The sequence below is a fragment of the Cryptotermes secundus genome, unplaced genomic scaffold (genome assembly GCF_002891405.2).
Source record: "Cryptotermes secundus unplaced genomic scaffold, Csec_1.0 scaffold26, whole genome shotgun sequence".
Taxonomy (NCBI): Eukaryota; Metazoa; Arthropoda; class Insecta; order Blattodea; family Kalotermitidae; genus Cryptotermes; species Cryptotermes secundus.
Window position 1 is genome coordinate 905336 of NW_019743656.1, and position 27049 is coordinate 932384.

At 43.4% G+C, this 27049-nt stretch overlaps 1 protein-coding gene across 3 annotated transcripts in view; it reads left to right on the forward strand.

Annotated features, from left to right (window-relative positions):
• LOC111874138 overlaps nucleotides 1–27049 on the forward strand; it is a 611561-nt gene that overhangs the window by 276158 nt on the left and 308354 nt on the right. The window contains exon 1 of one of the 3 annotated variants that reach the window (XM_023869368.2): nucleotides 8626–9187. The exons of the other annotated variants lie outside the window; for them this stretch is intronic. The gene's annotated coding sequence lies outside the window, so the exon portion shown is untranslated. Of the gene's footprint in view, nucleotides 1–8625; nucleotides 9188–27049 lie in introns of those variants that run through there. 3 annotated transcript variants of the gene reach the window in all.

The window sequence follows — 27049 nt, forward strand, 5'->3', positions numbered from 1 at the left end:
AGCGCAGACTTTCTCGGTTCCGAGTCCCAAGGGACTCGCGACCTATTTTACTGTCTCAGATTTGAGACTTCCCTTTTCGTCGCCTCCTACGACTCGCAGGGTCACGGTGGAGGTGTTCGACCCCGCCTCCACACGGGTGTAAGCCTCACCGAACTACTAGACCTTGTTTTATGGCCTCAGCACGGACAGCACAGAAAACGTTTTTCCATAATTGCATGTTGTCTCGTTTCCATGATAACGTGTCCAAAGAGCTGTTCCCTAGCAACGGTTGTTTTACCGTCGCATGTTTATACGCATACCTCAGATGTTCGTGGACTTGTACCACAATACACGGCGTCACATCCCAGACGATATTACGTGATATACGAACGTACAAATTCAATTCGTACCTCACAGGAAACACATTACGTCTCCGCTACAGAGCCCTACAGGTTAATGCGGTTTAGGGAAACAGCCGCTGTTTGTTGTAAGAACCATACGGCACACACAAATACACTGTGTGGGTAAAGTGCAGAGTTTCTTTAATGCTGCAACAGGTGGTACATATAGTTACCATAGTATAAAATTGAGCCCATAACACTGTTTCTAATACGGTCCATCTCATAGAAATATTTCTTAGCTTGCAGTTGCCAAAACACGCGGTTAGTTGTCGCAAAACAGACCCCTGCGGTTGCTATTAATTCTGTCCAAATGTGGTTTTAAGGCTTCCGAACAGGAATGATGNCCCCCCCCCCCGCCTTCTCCAGCCTCCAGCCATGATTGATCGCACTAGGATGTCAGCGTGTCGCTGGTCGCAGTGCTTGCAGTCAGTCCCCTTACAACTGTTTCTGTGCGAGAAATTCAATTCGTTTTCCATTTGTAAATAACTCCGCGTTATCGAGTTTCCATACAAATGGCAGTTCATGAAATATGAAAGACATAATGACCAACTTTATGGCAAGAAAGGCGCAGGCTGGTAACCGTGTTTCCTGTTTGGTGTAAGCACTCGACAGGTTGAAGAATATACCGTATATTATGGTATAAGCTTACCGACGTTTCGGAAGAAAATATTTCCTCCTTTTTCAGGATGAAAGACTGAGCCAGGCAAGCGGTAACGCATAAAGAACAAAGCGATTTTAGAATCTTTCTTTCTTCTTTAAGTAAGTAAATTTGCCCCTAAATGTAAGTGTTCTGTTTCCTGCTTCCTATCGCGGACTTAAAAGAAATCACTCAAAGATGTTATGAATTTCACTCTGCACTTTTACCAATATGTACGGCAGCCACGGCTGTTAAAGCGATGTGCAAGTTCTGCCGTAGAGTTTTTGGGTGTGACTAGGATCCTCGATCGCTCTTTTTTTAATTACAGAAATAAACTTTACTTTTTAAATTTAAAGGGGCACGCGGTACCGTAGTTGATTGAGACACTATGCTACAAGCCGAAGATCGTGAGTTAATTTCCCAATGAGATCACTGGATTTTTCAATTGACCTAATCCTTCCAACCGCACTGTGGCCCTGGGGTCGACTCAGCCTCTAGCAGAAATGAGTACCAGGAAACTTCCTGAGGATAAAGGTGCGGCCGGTGAGTAACTCTGACAACCTCACCGCCATCTATGACCCCGATTGTCTAGAGAATGTGGGAGCCTCGACGTCTGACAACCCTGTGGGCCCCCACGGCTTGTTACAAGGATAGCTTTATCTTTATATTTTTTAAATTAAAGTTTTGACTATATACTGTGATAATGATATATTCTGGGCGAAGAATAGTAATTTTCCTTGTGTAACGTAATAAAAGTAAGAATTTCATCGGGAACATAATCATGTACGTGGAATAAATAACCTTAAGTAAAAGATTCCTGCAAAAGTTTAATCTTAAAAACTGATGCGGAAAATGCCACTTGGAAGACTTAACACCGCTCTTTTCCAACCCGCCTTTGCTTGTATCGGCGCAGTCGGAATGGTGCTATCCCTGCTACACCTGTTTCTACCTTAGGACAGTGTATGATGGCCACTGCAAGTTGTTCTCACAGATCAAACTAAGAAAGATCGGTATAGGTACGGGAAACTAGCTGGGTCGGTTTGCATGAGTCTCAGGGTAGCGATGCCTAAGAAAGCGTTTTTCTGAGAGTTGAGCCAATTGACGTTTATTCACCTGCTAATTCACCACACTGTTAAATTAATGTATTCTTAGCTTTAAGTTACAGCGTTACACTATCGGCTAGCTATGTCCCGGAGCGTGCAAGGGTCACGTCCGTTCAGTTCGGAATATTGTGAAAGTCTCCCCTTTTGTGGAATGGCTTGCACCCCCACGCCGGGAATTCGAAAGATGGTGTTGACATATACATTTTCATCCCATCTTCCGTGGGAAGCTTGAACGAGGCAACCCAATCATACTGGCCCTCATTCACAGGCAATTGTAACAAGCTCTGACCTGTCCTTTTAGGCGCGTCCGGTTCCCTGTACCCGAGCTAAATTTATGACTGATCGTAAATGTCATAACTCCGGACTTCTTGTTTCTGCCAGAATCTAGAAATTTTCAACGTAAACACCGTATTGCACGTCCCAGACGATGAAATACGATATTATAGATCACGATACATTTCCAGTAATATCGAAACATAAGACTTTTGAAATTTAAATTACCGAGAATTAATTAGAAATAAATTTCATGGTCATCTATAATCATCAAAATAAATAAGGGCTCAGAATGATCAGCGTCAGACTCGCCTATAGATAGGACAGTAAGGTATTTAGACGGATCTTAAGTGGGTGTAAGGATATGGATTGGATTCACCTGGCACAGAAAACAGCCTAATGACAGGTTCCTATGAACCTGTGATGGGAATTTCTTTTTCCAAGCATTACCGCTCTTCATTTGTCGTTTTGCTTCATTCAGGGCGTTGGATAATTCATCCCCGTGTAACATTTATCACCGACAACACCATTAAATTTCTATGAACCCCAAAATCACCTAATTCCCGCCGAAACAAAGAACCAGTCATGCATATGTTATTGTAATAGCCGATTGACGTCATTAACACATTCAGCGTCATGTTTTGTTACATTCATAATTAAGGGGAGACGTTGGGGAGATTAATAATGGCCCGTTATAATTTGACATCAATCATTGGTTTAATTCCCGGACTGCATTTAGGAACATATCGATTCATTCATTGTATTAGTTATTTGAATGTATGTAGGTATTAGCCATGTGAAGTCCGGAGTACGGAGACAGCAGGAGTTGTCTGCTTTCTACCTGCAATTGCCAGTATAATTGCCTTGAAGACGTCAGAACTGGGTCCAACATGAATAGCTTCCCCTGGTCTTTTTGCCACTCAGAAGATGTGAAATGTTATTTGGTGTGACATTCTGTCACCTTTTGAAGCCTGTCGCTGTATAGTCAAAGTCAAAGTCACATTGCGACTGACGGTCAGTCAGTCAGTCAGTCAGTCAGTCAGTCAGTCTTGGTGTCGAGCCCCATCTGGGGCTGTATATCTAAATAGAGCAATTTTAAGAATTCAGTTCGTACCTCACTGAAAACACTGCATCTCTGCTATTAAGGTCTGCTGTTTAATGTTGTTTAAGGAAAGAATCGCTGTTTATTGTGACAGACATACGAATAACATAAATACAGTTCTACATCAAAATAAAAGGTGAAAGTAAAGATATCCCTGTAACAGACCGTGCAGGACCGCAGGGTTGTGAGATGTCGAGACTCCCACATTTTCTAGACAATCGGCTCACAAAGGGAGGTAACGTTGGCAGCCTTACCAGCCCTCCGCCATTTAGCCCCCCCTCCAAGGAAGGCTCCTGGTAGGGTAGGCCCATAGGGCTGTGAGACGTTGAGGTTCACACATTTTCTAGACAATCGGCTCACAAAGGGAGGTAACGTTGGCAGCCTTACCAGCCCGCCGCCATTTAGCCTCCCCTCCAAGGAAGGCTCCTGGTAGGGTGGGCCCATAGGGCTGTGAGACGTTGGGGTTCACACATTTTCTAGACAATCGGCTCATACATGGCGGTAAGGTTGTCAGCCTTACGCGGCGGCCTCCTTTCACCCCAAGTATTCCTGGTACTCATTTCTGCTAGAGGCTGAATCGACCCCAGGGCCGTAGTGCGGCTGGAAGGATTAGGTCAATTAAAAAATCGAATGACCTCATCGGGAATCGAACCCACGGCCTTCCTGCTTGTATCATAGTGCCTCAACCAACTACGCTACAGCGGGTCTCTGCCTCGGAAACCTCATGACTTTGAAGTGCCCTATATCATTACACGAAGAAAATTGAAGATAACTGAAATTTAGGACCGATCTGTAACTTCTGTCTCCCGTGAGTATGTCGAGGTTTGGGAAGATACAAGTTTGTATATGTAAAAAAGTGTACGGAGCTGAACCCTTCTTGAGAAGCTACCAGTCTCTCAACCACTCAGGAATTTCCCAAATATTTTATGGAACCCGAAGTTTCATTACCGTGTTCACAAGAGTCCTCCACTGGTCCCTATTCTGAATGAGACAAAGCAAGTCCATACCGCCACATCCTATCTCTCAAAGATCAATTTTAATATTATCCTCCCACGTACGTCTGAAGCTTTCTAATGGTCTCTTTCCTTCTGGTCTTAGCTTAGGTCGTTTAACGAAAAACCCTTTCCAAGTCCGAGTTACTTTGTAACATAACATTTCGTAACAAATTTGTTTTTACGACGAGGAGTCGTTAGCCCTACGCCCAACTCACAAGCTGGAGAACCCCCTCTTGTCGGCTGTCCGCGATTGTTCATTCAGTGTATTCTCAGCTATCCTGCATATCTGGAGGCCGTCTTCGTCCGCAAACTTAGGACGCGCCATTCCGTGGTGACAAGGACCCAGTAAATATTTTTTTCTTTTTAACTGTGGTTTTAAAACATTCTGTAAGTGAAAATTTAGAGAGCGGTGAGTGTGAGGAGGATTGCTGTCTTGTGGAATGTGACACATCTCTTGTCTACTGCTTGCTTCTTGCTGGTTTCTTGCCTGACTTATTCTTCGACCCTGAAGATATAGGCGATACGTTCCCCCGAAACGTCGCTAAAGTTACTACTCATTCATCAAATATTACGTAAGCGTGAAGGGAAGCAGGGGAGGGTAGGAGAGGACTGTTCTGTTATAAATATAGGTTCTACTGTAGCCGTATCCGGGGTAGCTCAGTCGACATAGTGATCAAGGAATTATGGTTCGAATCCCGTCAGAGACAGGGTCCAGAGTGTCTCTGGGGCCCACCTAGTCCTATACAGTTGGCACCCATAGCTGTTTCCCTGAGAGTAAAGCGGACGGAACGTGAAACTAACCACTCGTCTCCATCCAACGCAGAGGTTAGGAATGAGAAAAGCCGTACCTCCACTTCTCCATACGACTTCATGATAACTAAGTGAGAACAGGGACAGACTTCCTCTGCTCTACCTGTTAGTATTTAAGCAAGATAGGAAATGAAGAAAGCAGCCTTCTGGGATGTGGCACCGTGTAGATGTGGTGTTAACCGACGTTTCGGAGGAACGTATCGCGACTGCTTTCTTCATAGTCACCGCCGTGAAAACCTCAAAACTTTTAATATAGGAAATGTATGCATTCAGGTTCATTTGTGACGTGGCGGTTACCACAGCGGTATGTCAGTTGTGAGCGTAGTGTTTGTTGCTGTGCGGGGTGCAAGGCTCCACGGTCGCGCTGCAGGTCGAGAGAGTGGCCCGTCTGTTCCGTGCTGCACACAAAGCCACTAGCCCCTCTTCAGTCCCCCTCCCCTCTCCATAATCATGCTCATTCCTCGCGTCTTCCAGCACACTCTGTGATCCCCACAACAATAGTCCCCCTACACACGATAATGTAGCTCACGTGAAGTAACTACTGTGAGATTTCTCGTTACCGCGCCAATGGAGGAACAGCACCACGCGTTCTTAACCTTCTTACTAAATGGAGGTGAACGGTCAGTTTCACATCCTCAGCAAGCAAGTCATTGTTTATATTGAGCATGCATTTGGCTCTTTGCACCATGTTAAGGTGTACAGAGTTTCTGATGTTTCGGCGGTACGCACAGCCTCCATCTTAAGAATGGGAGTGAGGGGTGTGGGGGTGAGTGTTCGTGCATTTGTAGATTTTCGGGCCAACAATCTGTGTGTAGGCCTACACAGAAACATCTGCCCAGCATACTCATTTCGATCATGAAGACGGAGGAAATATGAATCTCCGAAACGTCTGCGATACTGACCACTTTCACACGGAACGAAGGTCATAGGGTCTAATCAACATGAATATCAGACTGTACTGAGAGATTATAGTGGAGCTCTCCAACATCAAATTTTGTCAGAATTCATTCAGTCGTACTTGACTTGTATACAGGCAGGCAGGCAGGCAGGCACATGTCGAATCTAAGAGGGCACACTTCTGCAACACTGCGGTGCGGGTTGCAGCATATCTCACTGCCCTCTGAACCGAAGGGACCTTGCGTTCTTCTCTGTTTGGCAGATCCGGTTCCCCCCCCCCCAGGATACCTGTAGCATCTACAGCACACTCTGTTAAGGAAGTGTAGTTTAAGCAGCTGTTTTCAGCGTTGTTAAACGCAACACAAATAGAACCAGGGGTGACCAATTTTCCGAATATCTGTGTTGTATATGAGACACGGGAGCTGCCGACAGAAGTGGACTGGATAGCACAGGTGTTTAGGACTTGCTTTCCACGCGGTGTTTGCTTTTATTTAACCCATTCGTACAAGATGGGACTGAGCAATACTCGTTTCTGCGAGCCGTGGCAACGGTTGATAAGAGCCACATGCGGATGGCGAGCCTGAGTACTTACTTATGGAGCTGAGCCCTTCTTGAGGAGAAGTCAAATCTGCAACTACACAAGAATTTCCCAGCGTTTTATGGAACCCGAAGGTTCATTACCGTGTTCACAAGAGCCTTCTACTGGTCCCTGTCTTGAGCCAGATAAGTCCAATCCATCCCATCCTATCTCTCTAAAATCTATTTTAATATTGTCCACCCACCTACGCCTTGGTCTTCCCAATAGTCTCTTTTCTTCTGGATTTCCGACTAATATCTTATTTGCATTCTTCTTCTCCACCATTCGTGCTACATGCCCTGCCCACCTCATCCTCCTTGGCTTGATCATTCTATTTATACTTGGAGAAGAGTTCGAGAACTATATCGTCTTTCTTCTTGTGGTGTATAATAACGAAGCTGTCAGCGTCTCAGGCACATGGCGTCGAATGGTAGGATGATTACCGGAAATGAATAATGAATTGGAAAGGATTCATAAGTAGGCGTTCTCAGCGTAATCCGTCCCTTGACGAACTAAGGAAAATCACATAAACCTCTTGTCAGAATAACAGGTCTCCCGGTCGAGGTTCGAACCGAACATCCGAGTACGAGTCTAGACCGTTACCGCTACGCCAACCTGCTCGGTATCATTCACTCCATGAAGGAGAATCTTACAGTTGCTCAGCTACTCAGTAAATTCCCTGCCTTCTATCGAATCCGAGGGTTCATTACAGTAATCAAAAGCCCGACATCAGCCAGTCAAGTTGTATATCTAATCGACAGAATCATATCCTCTTTACTGAACACCCATTTTTAATATTATCCTCCTGTCTGTACCTACATTTTACAGACATTGCTTCCATTCAGTTCCCCGAACGTATCATATGCATTTCTTATATCTTCCATGCTTGCTTCATGCCCCACCCATCTCATCCTCCAATATTCTCTTAACATTTAGTGAAAAGTACGAATCGCGAAGCTGCTCATTGCGTAACTTTCTCCAGTCTTCTGTGAGTTCCCGTTTTGTTAGTTCGAAAAGTTCTCCTGAGCCCCCCGTTCATCTAAATAAGATCTAAGAAATTAACCTCGTACTTCATAGAAATACCTGGGATAGCTATGGGCTGTACGGCAGGTGTTCGATTCCCGTCAGGGGCAAGAGATTTCTGTCCAGACCGACTCTGGGACCCACCCAGCCTCCTATCCAATGCATACCGGGAGTCTGTTTCCCCAGAGGTAAATCTGTCGCAGCGTGAACCTGACCATTCACTTCCATATACTGTCGTGGTAAAGACTGGTGGAGCTGTAACTCAGTTCTCCAGTGCGTCTTCATGGCGTGCTGCTTAACTAATTACGCACAGAGACACCGCATGGAAACCACAGTGCGTCTACCAACCAGTTAATGCTCTTTAGGGAAATAATCGCTGTTTATTGTGAGAACCACATGAAACACATACATTGTGTGAGAAAGTGGCCGAGCGGTCTGAGGCATTTGCTGTCTTCGCTAGCTCGGAAGCCGTGATCGTGGGTTCGAACCCCACACAGTGCATGGATGTTTGGTATGTGCATTAGTTTATTCTGTGTTTAGATAGAGGCCTTGTGACGAAGTGATCACTCGTCCAAGGAGTCCTACCGTATGTAAAATGATCAAAACGAGGGTTTATGAATGCCAGAGCTAGCGATCCTCTGAAGGGCTAAAATCCAAAGTACGTGACCCGCAGTCAGTGTTCATGTTTCCAGGTAAATAATGACCTTCGACTGAGACAAGGATGGAACTGTTATCGTGTGTAGGGGTGATCGGGATGTGTTCGTATACCTAACACTCAGTCAGACGGAGAAGTTACCTCGCTTGCTGCTGTCAGTCGTGTTCGTGTAGTGGTGTCGGTCTGACCGAGTGTGGCAGTTCCGTTTTGATATCGAACCCACAATATCACAGCACTTCATAACAAACAGCTCCAGCACTTTTAAGATATTAACTAAATTCAGTAAGTGATGTTTATAAACCATTGCGGTTTGATGTAGCGTAGCGTGTGAAATGAAATTGTTTACGAAGGCTAATCCGTGCTACAAGAAGAATTACTTCAAGTTACACTTAGTCCCAGGGCCATAACACAGACGCAGCTTGTGTTTATTGTTATTGTTGTTTTGAATTCAGTGGTGTTGGTGTTCTCTGAAGTTAGTGCGTGTGATGATAGTCATTTGTTTTCGCTCCATTTCTCAACTACGTCATCTAGAAGTCAGACATTTTCTGAAGTTGTACCGCGTCGGAAGTGTTTTGTGTCCGAGTGTAAATGTTTCGAATGCTGAGGAGAATTCACGATTTGTTTTATTGTAGTGTCTTTTAAAGAGTGTAACTAGAGAAACTGTTATCACAAGGAGAGTGAGACTGTCATGTCTGGAAATGTACCCACAACTTTGCAGTGGAGTGCCTCTTGGCGGTAATGTACTCTGATCTATTACGTTAACTTTAATACTATATAAAAAGGAGATGGGGCACTTTTTATTCAGGTCTGCATAGCGTTGGGGCAGCCAGGGTATTTCGTAGGGAGAGGTAACGGATAGAATGTTTGCTTACGAAGTAATTTAAACCGTTTAAGAATATATTTTCAGTGATCATTGTGTAGAAGAAACACACTAGATGGCGCCATGAACTGTTTCCAGGACACTCACATTTTAATTTTTGCCTTATGTTTGGTAGAAGAGGAATGCATGTAGGACAATTGGCGGGCAAACCAGAAGAGTATACTAGGAAGAAAAAGACGTAGGTGGGTAGATAATATTAAAATGGTTCTTAGAGGGATAGAATGTAGCGGTATGGACTGGATTAATCTGACTCAAGAAGGGGGACACGTTTGAGGGCTCTTGTGAACACGCTAATGAACCTTCGGGTTCCATAAAATATTGGAAAGTTCATGAGTAGCTGCACAACTGGCGGTTTCTCAAGATGGGCTCCCAGTTTCATGACGTTAGGTTACGTTTGGTTAAGTGTTCCTTGATGCTGTTTGAAAGCTGGGTGCTGAGGAGAACATATGGACCGAAGAGAGGTGAAGTGACAGGAGGTTGGAGGAAACTGCATAATGAGGAGCTTCATAACTTGTACTCTTCTCCGAGTATAATTAGAATGATCAAGTCAAGGAGGATGAGATGGGCAGGTCATGTAGCACGAATGGGGTATAAGACTGTATATAGGGTTTTCGTGGGGATTCGAGTAGAGAATAGGCCACTACGAAGACTTAGGTATAAGTGGGAAGATAATATTAAAATGAATATCAGAGAGGTAGGGTGGGGTGTTATGGACTAGACTGATCTGGCTGAGGATAGAAACCGCAGGCGGGCTCTTGTGAACACGGCAGTGAACCCTCGGGTTTCATAAAATATAGGGACATTCTTAAGCGACTGGCGACTTGGTATTTTCCCTTCCTTTTTCAGTTTTGATGTTTTCCAATATCCAGGGTGAATTTGAAGATCCCCGGTTTCCCTCCTCCCCCACCGTTGCTCATGTATACGCATTTGCGGCAGAAGGTGAGCATTTTCAGAGAGTCATTAGCGCTATTGAGTCACCAGGTTTGGATATGCCGTGTGACATTTTCGGCCGTAGCACCGGCAAGCTTGGCAGGATTTTTGTCGTTTTCCTCAGTCGCTCCAGTAAGGGGCCAGCATAGCTTCTCGATCAGAGCACGACCGCTCCTTGCGAATCCTTTCCAAATTATCTTTCGTCTATAATCCCACTTTTCCACAGTACGCAATCCGAGCTACTCACAGCCCTGGTTTAGGGTCACATCTACACCAAAAACTGAACGTGTTCCACTCAGGCTAGAGCCGTTTTCAGCATCTGTACGGGCTCCATGCATCTGCTTTGTTATTTCACATTTCTTCGGTCATGACTAAGCGTCTCAACTGCTCCTGCGTGCGCATACGTTTCAAAGGGGCCACGCGGTAGCGTAGTTGGTTCAGGCACTGGAAAGTCGCGAGTTCGATTTCCGATGAGGGCATAGGATTTTTCAATTGACCTATACTTCCAGCCTCACTATAGCCCTAGGTTCGCCTCAGCCTCTAACAGAAATGAGTACTAGGAATCTTCCTGGGGCTAACACCTGTGAGAAGATTGTCTAGAACTCTAGAATATGTGGGAGCCTCGACGTCTCACGACCCTATGGGCCTCCAAGGCCTGTTACAAGAAGAGCTTTGCATTCATTTCGAAAGTTTCATGTCAGTTTGTTGCGAGGAGTGTATAAACCGTGCAGTGTGTGTGTGTGTGTGTGTGTGTATTTGAGGATTTCGTAGCGGTGATTTCGACAAGTGTTGTCTTCTGGAAATTCACCGACGTTTCGGAGACTATACTGTCTTGTGTTTTCAGTGACGAAAGGTAAACCACGCAAGAAGCCATAAAGACGAAAGCGGCAAACATAACTTCAATCGACTCAGAAGTTACAAACTTATCCTGCCATTTACTTCTTGGTCTTCCTATGTCTGTCTTTCTTCTGGTATTATGTTATTGCACCAATTTTACTAGTCGAGTCTATAGGTATTTCACTGAGCAAGTTGGTGTTATTATGTAGGAGGTGTCTGGTGCGAATCTCGGTCTGGACACCGAGAGTCATAACTTAGATGTTTCATGGATTTTCTCAGTCCCTTGAGATATAAACCAAGACAGAACGTTCAGTTAGGCTACAACCGTCTCCTTCCACGGTATTTCCAATTTGTTATTCATCATTCATCCCAGAATTTAACGCAATATAGTTTGAGATACTGACAGCGTTATTGAGTAGTTATTTTCTTTTTCTTTCGGGCTGCAAATTAATTTTGTTATCCTAGGGGCAAGCTGTGCAGGACCAGGTCTGTGGGTTCTAATGTAATTCCTGGATGGTTATTTCTGCAGCTGTGTCTGGAATTCTTTCAGTGTAAAATGTGTGAATATCAGGAAGTCGAGGTCCTTGAAATACCAAGAGAAAGTGAAATTTGCCTCACATGTTCATTAGTGTGAGGCAGCGTGTGATGGAACCCTTAATGAACACGGGGTGAAAATTTGCCCCACGAGTGTGCTCTTAAAACAGCTGGAACGTGAAATCTTATTTATCGCGCGCTCTTGAAAACTGAAGAGGTCCAGAGAAATAACGTTCCTAAAAACTTGATGAGAAAGTACAGTCTTCAAGTACCGTCCCTTTTTTTTACAACATTAGCTTACTCGTATGTGATCTCATGTAATTCGGCGTTAAGATATAAATAATTCACCAGAAAACTTTAAGGCACTGTGCTCTTAGTTTGCCCACACATTGTATTTATGATTCTCACAATAAACAGCGATTGTTTCCCTAAACAGCATTAACCGGTTGGGCTTTGTAGTGGAGACCTAATGCGTTTCCTGTGAGGTACGAACTGAATCCTTATATATAACAAAACTCCGCATTCTGTCCGCACGGTATTTGTGTGTTCCCTATGGTTCTCACAATAAACAGCGACTGTTTCCCTAAACAGCATTAACCGGTTGGGCTTTGTAGTGGAGACCTAATGCGTTTCCTGTGGGGTAGGAACTGAATTTGTATATATTACTGAGATAAAGTTGAGGTTTTAAATGACTGGCAAAAAGAAAACAGGGGAACTCTATTCATGTTGGACCCAGGACTGATGCTTCACAGCAGTTAATGACAATCACAGCTAGACTGCAGACAATTCCCGCTGTTTCTAGAGATTTCAAAGCGACTATCGTCTATTTCTTTAGTTCATAATGTTGTCCTAGATATTACGGGTTGCAGACGGCGCATTACCCTTTCGTGCTTTCTCACCAGCAGCACATGTTTCAGAGGACGTCATGCAGTAACATGACAGCGAACACAACTAATGTCAGTATGCGCTAAATCCTCTGACAGTTGCACGGAAATTGTTTTTAATGTGGATTTTCATTACTGCACTGTTTTCTTTTACTGTACGTTATAAAGGGGCTTCCGTTTTCGCAAACTTTAATTTCGATGTCCTATGGATCCGTACTTTTTCTATTTAAGCACTTCTCTGGCTGGTTGGACTGGACAGGACCGTACTTACTTAAATCCAGTCTGGACTGCCTCGACGCTCCCCGCGTTTTATGGTTTGCGGGTTTAAACTGTTTTTTTTGTTCGGCCACAAAGTGCCCCCTACAAACTGTGTTGCTTCTGATGTATGTAAGATGTAACTTTGTGTCTCCTCTTTCCCACGATGTACACACAAACTTATCGTGAAATTCATTCCGTATTCTTAGCAGTGTGTACGGTAGCCAACAGTTAACAAAGCAATATGCAAGTGTTGCGGTAGAGTTTTGGTTGCGACTCGAACCCTCATGCTACATCTTGTTTTAATTGAGTGAATTTTAATTCCGTAATTTGAATGTTATTTTTTTTTAGCAACTGTGCAATGTGATATTGATAGGGGAAGCAACCATACCCCGGGCGAAAAATATGTACTTACTATCTTCACATGTAAGGAGACCAGGGCACACAGTTCCCACAGGCATTCTTTACAGTTCATTAAGCTCGCTTCTTGCCTGTGTATGCAAACGATATTTCAGCGAAACACGAAATGTTTCAGAGAGAGAGAGAGCGCAGAATTCACTTTTGAGCAGTACAGTATCATATTTCAGCAAGACGTGAGAAACGTTGTGTGCGATGCAGGGTAAAGCCCAGTGTAAAGTCCTTGTTCAGAATGGGCATTGTTACGGGCCAGAAAATCGGAATTGCCCAACAGTGTTCAGTGAAATTCTGTCGTATCGAATCGAAGGAGAATGTTCCAGATTTTCACGTTCTGATATTATGTCACAGACAGAAGGACACACGTGACCTACACACAGCTTTCATTTTTTTCTTGTAAAGAACTCCTAAAATTCAGCATTAAGTAGGTTGCATTATTGTGAAAGTGAAGGTTGTGCCTATAGTGTTAGGATATACGTACAGTGCCCAGAATAAGACACCTGAAGCATGACAAGTTTCATAATGCTCTTTTTTTATTTCAGAGCATGATTGATAGTAAGAAATGTGCTCAGTTAATCACATAGAGCACAGTTTTTATCATCATCATCATCATCATCATAACTATTTCGTAACCTATTATTTATGTATTTTAAACTTTTAATTGTGGATTGGGTTAATCTGGCTTAGGACAGTATTCCGTAATACGCTGCCGAATTTCATAGAAGACAGAAAATAGTTACCGGCTTTTCGAGAAGGGCGTATAATTTCGGACAGTCGGAAGAACAAATTCCACTGTTACTGACAGCTTTAACTGTGACATGCATACATACACTCATGCATAGCATCGACAGCACTGAAATCGATACGAAGAGCATGCATCGAACTCCGGGGGAGACGGAGCGTTGAAAAGCGTTTCATTGTTCGCAGAGAAGTTCCATATTCAGCTTCATGTTCTGTGAAAATTTGTACTGCACAAAAGCTGCAGTAATTAAAAGAAAACAAAATAAAACAAATATATGTAGTTACATTATTCCAGTTTATCTGAAGTAAAAAGAAATTTAAATGCAGTCACACGTCTGTCACAGCTCAAGGGGTTATTGCAGGCGACCGGCCCCCACAAAGCAGTCCGCTGTGATGGGACAGTACAAAACGGATACCTTCATAACGCCTTGATACTTTCGCATACTTTTGGGGGGGGGGCTACCAATTGGCATGCTATCGACCAGTGGTTCCCCCAAACTGTGTTCGCGTAACCTTGCGGGGTGTCCAGAAGCTCTCTGAAGAAAGTTCTTCAATAGTAAATTTTATTGGCTCCCCAGGACAAGTATGGATCCCAGAATATTTCCAAGGGAAAGAGGTACCCATATGGAGTTGTGCTTAATTGAACACCAAGCCATGAAGACGTATGGTGAACAGTGCTATATAGCTCCATGCATTCTTAACCTACGCACTCGAGCCAGATATGAACTTCACTCTCCGTCTGCTTTACCACCCTCGCCCATTGGATAGAAAGTTGAGTGGGCCTCATGGGTAACCTGGATGCTGTGTGAAAAGGGTTTTATATACAAAACAAAATTACTGCGTTCCGTGTTCTGTGTTTGTCTTTGGGCTTGTTGCCATGCGACCGTGACTACGAGATGTATAGTGCAGAAGCGATTTACGTGCACAGCTGTGTCTTTACTTGGAAACCGTTTAACCCTTGAAAGCCTCGGTGGTTATTATACGTGTATGTACCACCTGCTTTAAGATACTAAACTCTGCATTCTGCCCACAGAGTATATTTATGTGTCGCATATGATTTTAAAAACATCAATTGTTTCCCTAAACAGCATTAACCGGTTGGTCTCTGTAGCGGAGACTTGACGTGTTTCCTGTGAGGTACAAACTAAATTTTTATATAAAATTTTGAAGAAATTAAGTCTTTAATCCTCGTATGGAGACCGTTTCGAATACCTCCACCCTAGCCTTGCGAGTCGTAGGAGGCGACGAAAAGGGAACCCAGTGTCTGGGGGTTTAACTGGGTCATCCTATTGCTGGGGGATATAAGCACGGGGACCTGACCCTCCAGGTTGGGGGAGTCTCGAATCTGAGACACTGGTCATGAGTTCTGCAGGACTTGAACCTGAGAATGTCTGCGCTGGCGAGGACCAGCAACAGTTATGAACGATAGACCCGTCCTCTTGTCAGAGAGGGAGCTTCACATCAACGAACCCCTAATTGTCTGACAGTAACAAAAATCTGGTATTGGGCCCCAGGTGTGGGGTTTGACACCAAGACAGACTAACCGACTGACCATTGGTCGTAACATAACTTTGTCTTTGACTTTAAAGGGTTCATTCCTAAAATTTTCACTGCGTTGCCAAGTCGGAAAATGTCGTTGGGAATATAGTGTAAGTTATTCAGGTAAAGTTGCTGGCGATAAGGAAACCCTAACTGCTTTTGCGACGTATCCGATTTGTATTCGACATATTTGTGTAATTTCCTCATCTCGAAAAGGGATCTCGTGGATAAGAAATCCATTTGCAATATCAGTGAGGCCAAACGACACGCCAGAGGCAGCTGATGTGCGGATCAGTGCTGATTCCGAAGCGAGGAACTGATTTCCCCGTCGTTCACGAAGCGCGTGTTCAGGGGGTGGTGACGTCCTTCCTTACGGCTTGCATATTTCCACGTGAAAGTGAGTTTCAGCCGTAAGCACCACGAGAACATGCGAACGAAATGGAAAGGAACACATGCGCCATGCGAGTCTCTAATTACTATATGCGTTTGCTTCCGATGAAAAAGGCGTTAATATTTTCTTACCTGGGTTTCTGACGTTAAGTAATGACCCATTGGATGAAAGCGGTGCAATTTTGATTTGGAATTAGGTAATGAACATCCATACACATAAGGAACCCGGTAGCTCAGTCGGTATAGCGAACAGACTACGGGTTGGACGGTCTGGGTTCGATTTCTGGCAGGGGCAAGATATTCTTCTCTTGTCCACAGCATCCAGACCGGCTCTGGAGCCCACCAAGCCTCCTGTACAGTAGGTACCGGCATCTGTTTCCCCGGGTGTAAAGCGACCGGAGCGGGAAACTAACCAGTCAACTCCCTCTAGCGCCGAGGTCAAGAATTCTGGAACTATACCTCCACTCCTCCGTATTTCATGGGGCGATGCTTAATTATTTAAGCACAGGGGCAGCTTTGCCTTACTTTTCCTACACATTATATACGAAATATAGGAGTGAGTAATTACAGACATTTGATGCTTTGAGGTTATGTGGGACAAATTTAATTTAGAGAGAATCTGTATTTGCGCGATAAGTTTTAAAAATCTACTACTACTACTACTACTACTACTACTATTACTACTATTCTACTACTACTACTACTACTACTACTACTAATAATAATAATAATAATAATAATAATAATAATGCTTAATAAAAATGCTTAATAAATCTGAAAGCCGTAAGATGCTTGTTATTTATGATCAGTCGCGTAACTTCCTACTATGCCGTTGTCAACTGCAGAAATTCATTCGTAAAACCAAAACGCATGACCTAATCTTGAAAGAGTTTTTAGATATTTATTTTTAAATACGAAACTCGGAGCCTAACCTTCGAAAACGGAAACAAACGCGTGACGTTTGAGAAGAAGAAAAGAACCTAAAAATCGTAACATTTATGGTCTTGTTGTTGGTTGCAAATTGTAAGATAATGATTTGGATTTTGTTTTTACAAATTCTTATATACGTAGTGCTATTATGGAAGGACAAACGGTGCTTGTGATGCACCCGTTAATGCTTTAGTATTGAGCCTTGAATCTGCGTAATTGGGTGTTGCCTCCGTGAGGTCTGCTTGGAACTGCTTCTTGCTTGTTGAAGTCACTGAAAGCCTGTACTGTGCTGTGCCGTGCTGTACGTTCAGACCTGTTAAAGTTGGGTTCATGCTGCCCGGGTTTTTGCTTTACGCCTCGTCACGTTCCGTTTTCAGGGACGGACCCAGAGGGCTAACACGGCCGCCATTGGAACGCGATGCCAAGCAAACTCGGAGGCAAGAGAAATGAAGTTACGCTTTCGCAATACAATGGCATAGCTAACGGGCCAGCACACAAAGCAAAGTATGTGCAAGTCTAGCTGAGTAATATCAACAAAATCTCGTTGAACTTCAAACTCTGGATTTTATGCTTAAATATACGGCTTAACTTTTTAATGTTACTCCCCAAAGTTTATCTACATCAAAAGGGTTTCACTGCAGTAACATAACTACAGTGCTTCTGTCACTCCAGTACCATAACTTCAGTGCTTTTAAGAGAACTTTATAAATAACTTACAGAATTTGTTGTTAAGAATGCATTGAGCCATGCGATGTGTCAGTGAAAAGGCTTGATTTACGCTAACAAACTTATATAGCGAGGGGTGTTTAGGCCTCCCTGGGTCGCGTCTCCTAGGAATCACACCGAGAGAAACTGATCTTTATATCTCTTAAGAAACTAAAAATGTAAAACTATCCCTGTAACAGGCCGTGGAGGCCCGTATGGTTGTGAGACGTCGAGGTTCCCACATTCTCTAGACAATCGGCTCACAGATGGCGGTAAGGTTCTCAGCCCTACGCGCCGGCCTCCCTTTACCCCCCAGAAGATTTCTCGTACTAATTTCTGTTAGAGGCTGAGTCGATCCCAGGGCCATAGTGCGGCTGGAACGATTAGGTAAATTGAAAGATTCAGTGACCTTATCGGGAATCGAATCCGCGACCATCTGGCTTGTAGAGTCGTTCCCGTTAAAGAAAGTACATGAGGTATAAGAAACTTGGTTTCTTGTTACAGTTTTGGATGTAGCTGTCAGCTGAGTTTACACATTCGAGAGAACCTGTTTATTACGTGTTGTATGGACCCTGCGTGACTAAATCAGATTAGCCTCGGTATTAGTTCAATATTATCACCAAACAGGTACGATAATATAATTTAGGACTATAAATTATTATTTTGTCAAGTTAAGAAATCCATGTATGTCGCATTCGTTCACTTATTTAATTTTTTTAAAAACAGTAAGGATTAAGGGAAAGTCTTTATTGACCATACAGATTGTTTCGTTTTCCTGTAATGCTTTTGTTGGAAACATTTTTCGCTCCCATAAATATTTAGCGAGTTACATCCGAGAAGAGTGCTCAAACACGTACAAAGTGACCGTTTTTTTATTGCTAGTGGGGTGGGACTAAGTCCCTTGTACTGCCGCCACTTCTGGCCTATTGTACCAGCCCCAGATGATAGGTGAGAGTGATTGTGGAGCAATTGGTGGAATGAAGATTGGCAGGGGAAACCGAAGTACTCCGTTCCTACTCCCCGATCTTAACCAAATTTGGATGTGTCCTTACATTTTGGTACAGTTGTCGTGTGTCAGAGTTTATAAAGACATGTTTAGCGATTCTCGTTGTACCATGTCGACAGACGGACAGATGCCAGTAGCCGCATTTATGCAGCTTCTCGTTGCGAACTGTCCAGACAGTTACAACACTGTCCATAAGAAGACGAATGATTCCTTTAAATGGCTCTGGTTTCGACTGGAAACTTTGAGTATATTGTCCTGCTTTCCTTGTCGGTAAAGAAAGATAGGCATCCCGTATCATCCTGACATATGTCACGTGTGTGTCCCCTCCAGTTCACGAATATTCACGAAATGTAGTATGGCTGTCATGTCACAAGAGGTCACGACATTTTGATAGTTCCTGCAATCAATAATATCAACATGGCGACTCTCCGAATTTTTTGTGGTGTAAACGACACTAGCGCCACTTAATGTAGGAGACTTGAACCCTGTTGCGGTAAAAGTTTCCTGCAGATGTCCAGGAACAGAGGTATAGAGCTGAGCCTCTGCTTGATTAACCATCACGCTATGAAGACGTAGGGGGGATTGGAGGTAGCCCATAACTCCACTGTACGCTCCGGCCGCTTCATCTCTTGTGAAAGGATCCCAGTTACCCGTTGAATAAAAGGCGGGGTGGATTTCTGAGTCGGTCTGGACGAAGCACAGAAGAGAGAAAACTCTACCCCTGCTGGAAATCAAACCCTGATACCCTCATAATCCAGCTCCTGGTTTTGCCACGCTGATGACTGAGCTACAACGGCTCCTGCGAATATCTATAAGCGTGAGGCTGTTATACTATCTATGGTGTAGGGGGGTGATGTAGGAATACCGGAGTAGCAGTGAGCATGCTTGCCGATTGCTGTGTGCTGTACTGTAAGTCCTTCTCACCTCCTCCCCCCCTCACCCCATTTGTATATAAAGCCTTTTAGAATGTTTTGATGTCATTACTGTTTTATACACAAAACAGTGGACCAAAATGGAAATTTAATTTCTGCTGGAATGAAATGCGAAGCTTTTGTTATTTTGTTCTCCCATACTATTTAAACCATCGTGTTATTCGTTATTGATGCGAGCAAATTAACCCTTCACAGCACAATGGTAACCATATGAACCACCTGCTGCAAATTCATACGCTTCTTTTTGCCCACACAGTGTATTTGTTTGTTTTGTATGATTCTCACACTACACAATAATTACTTCCTTGAACAGCATGAACTGGGTGGTCTTTGTAACGGAGACACACCGCGTTTTCCTTGAGGCAGGAATTTAATTCTTTAAATATTATTAACCCTTTAAATACTGAATTTCTTCCAAACAATATATATGAATTCAGTCCGTACTTCAAAGGAAACACATTACGTCTCCGCTACAAAGAAGACCAACCGGTTAATGCTGGTTAGAAAAATAATCGCTGTTTATTGTGAAAACCATACCGAACGCATAAATATATTGTGTGGGCATGTTAAAGCAGGTGATATATATACATAGTAACCACTGGGCTTTGACGAGTTAATGTGAATTTCAGGGCTGAAAGCTTTAGTTGACGTCGTGACGTCTGATACACCGAATTTAAATTAACCAATAGACAGTTCTATGCAAATACATATGTGTGTCTTAACCCAGGGTTAACCAGATGCTATTCATGATTTTCCTTATTCACTTCATACACACCAGAATGACGAACTGGGCAGAGACATTCCTAACCTGACCTCTTGACGTATTTTGACGGCGGTGGAACCCCAGTAGAAGAAATATTGATTCATTTTTTGATATTAAGAACAGATGTATGGCTTTTCATTACGTACGCAAGCTTCTTGACAGTTTTGAGACATTTATTTTGCAGCTTTCATTTTGAACAGAGAATTAGTAACACACGCGTGTCCACACGTTTCTCGCCACGTTCATTTTCTGACTGTCATCGGAGAGAACAGAATTTTTATGGAGTTTGTTTTACGGGTACAAACTTTTGGACGTGAACATGAATTATTTTGTCAATAGATTTTATGCCCAGAATTCATCAATTACGTTGATAACATCAGTTTTCCGTTGAATTCACAAAAGTCTTTATGACAGTACCATTATATATATGTATACCTGTGTTTTATTTGTGCCCTGAGTATATCTCATTTGTTCGGAAGTAATCATACGAAAAAGGTTTGGTTTTAAATTGGGTACGTTTTAAGGCTAATGGGTATTTTATTAAACAAACACAACTAATTTATTCATGTAGGAGTGTCGTGTATGTTACCCAGCTCTCCGGCCATCTCTCTCTCTCTCTCTCTCTTCCGCTTTAATCTGTTTACGAACAGTGACTTGTGTGTTGAGAACCTCAACTCCACAGGCTTCTTTGTGGCGACCCAAACGGACATTGCATCTTGTGGTATAAATTGTGTTGTATCCCTATGATGGTGATGGGATACGAGAGGTTAGCCGAGCGGGAGACTGTTCCTCGTGNACAATAAATAGCGATTGTTTCCCTAAACAGGATTAACCGCTTGGTGTCTGTAACGGAGACGTAATATGCTTCCTGTGAGGTACGGACCGAATTCTTATATGTTTTGTGGGCCCAGAAGACTGATACCTCACATGCAGCCCTCCCATTGTTAACATCAAAATTTCGCCTTAATATAGCCCTCCCAACTTTAGCAAAAACATACAAACAAACAAAAAAAGTCCGATCATATGCTCTATCCTTACCAGAAGGACAAGCGGGCACTGCCTGGGAACCTTCAAAATCGGAGATATAGTTTCTTACCCCCCCACTTCTTAATTTGAAATTTGATTTGATTCAGGCATGTAAGTAGGACGCAAGATAATGGAGTTTTCGAATTCATACATTTATACAGTCCAGATGGACAGAGAAACATGGAGAGACCCAGAAATAGATAGTAAGATCAGTTTTGCACTTTTTGAGCATGGGAGCATGGCTTGTAGCACCCAATCCTCGAGTTCTAAGAAGGGGTAATCAATGAATTTCTGGTTTCAAAGGGATAAAATACAGTTCATATACTGATATAATTTTCATTTTAAATGTATTTTTGTATCCGNATATGGACTGATTGTACAAATAAACGGAGATATAAAAAAATGTTTTGTGGGTGGATTTCAGGCATACTATAATGCACCCCTTCCAGCGTCAAAAATATTTTTAAAAAAATCCGATTATATGCTCTACCTATAGCAGAAGGACAAACGGGCACTGCCTGGGAACCTTCAAAATCGGAGATATAGTTTCTTACCCCCCCACTTCTTAATTTGAAATTTGATTTGATTCAGGCATGTAAGTAGGACGCAAGATAATGGAGTTTTCGAATTCATACATTTATACAGTCCAGATGGACAGAGAAACATGGAGAGACCCAGAAATAGATAGTAAGATCAGTTTTGCACTTTTTGAGCATGGGAGCATGGCTTGTAGCACCCAATCCTCGAGTTCTAAGAAGGGGTAATCAATGAATTTCTGGTTTCAAAGGGATAAAATACAGTTCATATACTGATATAATTTTCATTTTAAATGTATTTTTGTATCCGGAGGAGGGCCAGTTCGACGCGTACAGGGGTTATCTGTTTGGCTGACACGCCGCTCGCTGCAGATGGGGAAGTAATGTGAACATATGCTAGAATGGTCGCTTTCGGAAGGGGTGTTCTAACATAGCCTGCAGAGTATTTTGAAATGCAGCCCACGTGCAGAGGGGGACAGCGGCTGGGGCTTGTGTTTATTTTAACATACAAATTGTGTGTTCAGCTCGCCAAGTCATGGGCAGTCATGCGGTGGTATGAGGCTCACTGTTTGTTTCTCCATTTACTGTGAAGAACTCAAAGAGAGATTCCAACACATCAGACCGTTAAAAGAATCTTAAATCGGTATTTACAGGACATCCTTTTGTATACACATTATACGTTACTAATAATGAGGCACTATGGTACAAGCCGGAAGGTCGCGGGTTCAAGTCCCGATGAAGACATTGATTTTTTTTTAATTGACCTAATCCTTCCAGCCGCACTATGGCCCTGGGGTCGACTCAGCCTCTAACAGAAATGAGTACCAGTAATTAATTAAATAATTTGCCTTAAATTTGATTTGTTTCATTCTGGTCCATCACACTAACAATTATAAATACAAACCACTCCGTCCAGTGTGACATGTAAGTTTTTACTACGTTAAAACTTATCTCCCTTACATGTTTCGGTCCTTACGGGCCATCTTCAGAGGGAACATCATTACAAACTGGAAACTACCATCACAATAGGTGTTTTGATTTAAAATACATACACTTATATCCTATAATGCACAGTACGCATAAAGTCGAACGTTTCAAAATCACAGCAGCTTCCTGGTGTTGTAAAGTTTTTAAAAGTTTCTAGATGTTATTTAAAAAACATTAATTGTCAATAGTTAAATTTTTTTTTAAACCACGTAGGTTCGTGTCCGTACTCGTCCTTGTATGGGGCAGATTTTGTGCCGCCTGTCTATCTTGATGAGGAGGTTCTTGTTGTCCAGGGTTTGTTCGTGGCTTGCTGCGTTGCTTTCACTCACAAACCCTGGACGACATCAAGAATCTCCTCATCAAGATAGACAGGCGGCACAAAATCTGCCCCATACAAGAAGGACGATAGGAGTACGGACACGAACCTACGTGGTTTAAAAAAATTTAAGTAATGACAATTAATGTTTTTTAAATAACATCTAGAAACTTTTGAAAACTTTACAACACCAGGAAGCTGCTGTGATTTTGAAACGTTCGACTTTATGCGTACTGTGCATTATAGGATATAAGTGTATGTATTTTAAATCAAAACACCTATTGTGATGGTAATTTCCAGTTTGTAATGATGTTCCCTCTGAAGATGACCCGTAAGGACCGAAACATGTAAGGGAGATAAGTTTTAACACAGTAAAAACTTACATGTCACACTGGACGGAGTGGTTTGTATTTATAATTTTCCATAATTACCTTACCGCCATCTTTGAGCCGATTGTCTAGATAATGTGGAACCCTCAGCGTCTCACAACCCTATGGGCCTTCACGGCCTGGTACAGGGATACCTTTACTTTTACTTTTACTTAATAAATTCCGTGAATCACACCCTTTTTTAGAACATTATAGTCGTTAGCTGTATAAGACGTTCTCATCGTTTTATGAAATCCACAAGGTTCATTACCGTGTTCACAACAGCCCGTCACTGGACCCTGTCGGGGCTCAGTTGAATGCATTCGACACACTCATATCCCGTTCGTCCAAGATCCATTTAATTTAATGCTAATAATATAAAGCCCGTTTAAATTGTAACTAGAAACTGTTAAAATTAATCCAAATTACCTGATTCAGTAAATTGAGCAGTTTCGGGAAGACGGCTTCGAAACCGTGTTTGTTAGAATAGCAGTGCACTACCCCCGTCTTGATGATTTTTCTTTCCTGTAAACCTGGGTTACAAGGAAACAAACTGTGTTAAAAATACCCAGCATCTTCTGATGACAGAGCAGCACAGGCATACGCAGACGCGCTGTTCTGAATCGTCCAAAAACACTGGTACAGCAGTTGATATCTCTAGCTAGGGGCTCCCATACGAGCTCTCTGTCGTCCCTCTTTTGCATACAGTAAATCACAGTTTCACTGGATAAATTCCCTGTCATGAGTGGAAATTTGTTTTCGACGAATGTATATGTTTTGTTTGCTAACAAAACACAGCGGTAACTCAACTGCTAGACTCCAGTAATGCATATATAGGAGGCAAGAGATAAATCTGTTGTCGAGCTTTCTGGCTTAGTGCTTTAGAGCTGTGTTCGAGTCTCTGCCCCAGTACTGGCTAGCGTTCTTCCTTAGTCATGCAGACACATGCCGGGTTAGCATATCCTTCCTACCGAATCCTTCCCAATCCATTATTCGATACCGTGTTGTAAGGGAACACACAGAAATTGTCAGTATGAACAGAAGGCGCAGAGGAGAGCGTTTGGACCTGACAGGGCTAAAGTAAGTGGAGACTGGGCAAATTCCACTCTCCCCATGCATTATTTTTTGAATGTATGGGGTGCAATGGGCAGGGCGTGTAGTACGGTTTGGGGAATTCAGTTCTTACAAAGCCCTGTGGGAGTAAAACCTGAAAGTAAAACCTCCACTAGGAAGACATAGATGCGGAGAGGAGGATAATATTAGAATGAGTCTTAAATTAATACGATTGGATGGTTTTGACTGGATTCACCTGGCTAAGTATAGGGTCCCGTGGCGGGCTCTTGTGAACATGGTAATGAACTTTTGGGTTCATTTATATTAGTTTTTCAAGAAGGAATTTACTTCATGGACATGAATATCGGCCCTCCTTTCTGACGAACCGTATAGTTTATAAAGAATGTAGTCTTCTGGGATGTGGCGCCGTGAAGATCGTGTCAACCGACGTTTCGGAGGAACGTATCGCCTCCATCTTAAGGATAGAAAAATCCGCGAGTGAGGAACCAGCGTGAGCATGTGGTTTTTCTGCACTTAAGATGGAGGCGATAAGTTCCTCCGAAACGTCGGTTGACACAAGATCTACACGGCGCCACATCCCAGAAGACGGCATTCTTCATAGTCACCGCCGTGAAAACCTCAAATCTTACATAGTATAGTCCCAGACTCCAGGCTAGTATGTACCGGGGGGATCCTTTTCTGGGGGTAAAGCGGCCGGGCCGCGAAGCAGCCCGCTCACCTCTCTCTAATGCCGAGGTTAAGAATACCTGCGCTCCCTTCTATGTCTCTCTTCCTTCCTCTCTCACCCACCTGCTCCTCTCATTTCAGACCCACATAGTTCCGTTACTTGTCGTCCTATTAGCGCTGTGGGCTCTCTAGCGGTGCGTTATCGCTGTAAATGATTCTGGAATGGTAACTATAGACGACAGAGGAAGTATTTCCCGGGACTGCACTCTGAGAAATTGTCTGTCACTTCTAAACGGATTAATTTCACACGAAACCTCTGTCTCGAGCGTCGAGGTGCCAGGAAGACTGATGTCAGTGGGGCAGCAGGCGCACCGACTTCCGCAGTGGAACAATACATTGACTTCTGCACCAAGAGGGTCGTGCTTCCACTGCATTATACAGTTCTTGTACACAGGGTGATCTAGCTGAGGCCTGGCCCCAGTGCGTGTCTGTATGGTCACACGGAGCACTGGAGGACACTTGCAGCACGTTGTATGCTTGCTGTTTCGGTAAAGATTGAAACTGATCACCCTGTAGGATATTCTTGTCCTCGCAAAATAAATAAAGTTGTCCTGTTCTCCTCATGGACTCGTTCTCAGGGTACAACTGCCTCTTTCTTACGCGTTTTAGACGTAACCCTGAAGCATGTACGGAGTTGGTCTCTTTTTCAGTCCCATGACTCAGTGCGTCATTTCTGTCGTTAATGTTCAGAAGTGTCACACTGCACTTAATTGCTGAATAAAAGGAATAAGTTGATGTTAATTCGAGTTCTCTGTAGCCTAGTTGGTTGAGGCAATATGCTACAAGTCGGAACGTCGTGGGTTTGATCCCCGATGATGTCATTTGAGTTTTAAATTTACCTAATACTTCCAGGCGCACGATGGCCCTGGGGTCGACTCAGCATCTAACAGAAATGAGTACCAGGAATCGTCCTGTGGGATAAAGGGCGGCCGGCAGGTAAGGCTGACAACCTTACCGCTATCTGTGAGCCGATTATCTAGAAAATGTGGGAGTCTCGAAGTTTCAAAACCCTATTGGCTTCCGCGGCCTGTTACAGGGATAGGGGCTTCGCACACTCACAATACAGCCGCAACTCCCAGTATTCAAGAAATACAAAACACAGGCTACAAGAAGGTTGCCTGGATAACCACCTTTCATTAAAATGACGAGAGAGGTAGTCTAGCTGGTAGATATACTTACTGTCATCCTGAGCGGCCTCCGTAGTCTAGGGGTAACGTTCCCACCTCATGACTCAGGGTACGCGGGTTCAAACCCGGCGGAGATCGTTGAATTTCTAAGGGCGGAAAAATTCAGGGAACAAGTCCTCCGGGAAGGACTTTAAGCCGTGGTTCCCATGTCGTAGATTTACGGCACGTAAAAGATCATCATGTCTCTAGGAGACCTCTGAGCAAAATTAGGCGACAAGTTTCCCGCCCAAGTAGTTTCCAATGCCTCTGGTAGATTGGGGGAAGTATCAGTTACCGAGGGCCGACCTCGTTGGCTGAACGGGGCTGATAGCACGCACCACTACCGGTAGGGTATGGCGACTGGTAGAATATCAAAGGGGGACGTACAATAGACCATTAGTCGCGGTGCATGGGGAAACCCACCCCCTCTAATAATAATAATAATAATAATAATACTGTCATCTCGGTTCACTGGTTGATCATACTCCATATATAGCCTGGTTGCTAGACCACCGGGCCTGTCTTCTTAATGCAAATGCGACCTGTCTCCACAGCTGTTACGTTGCTAGGCGAGTGTTTAATTCATAAACCTATCGTTATACGATATCACGGTGAAATATAACACATTATATTGCAGCGCAATCACCTGTTGCTCTGG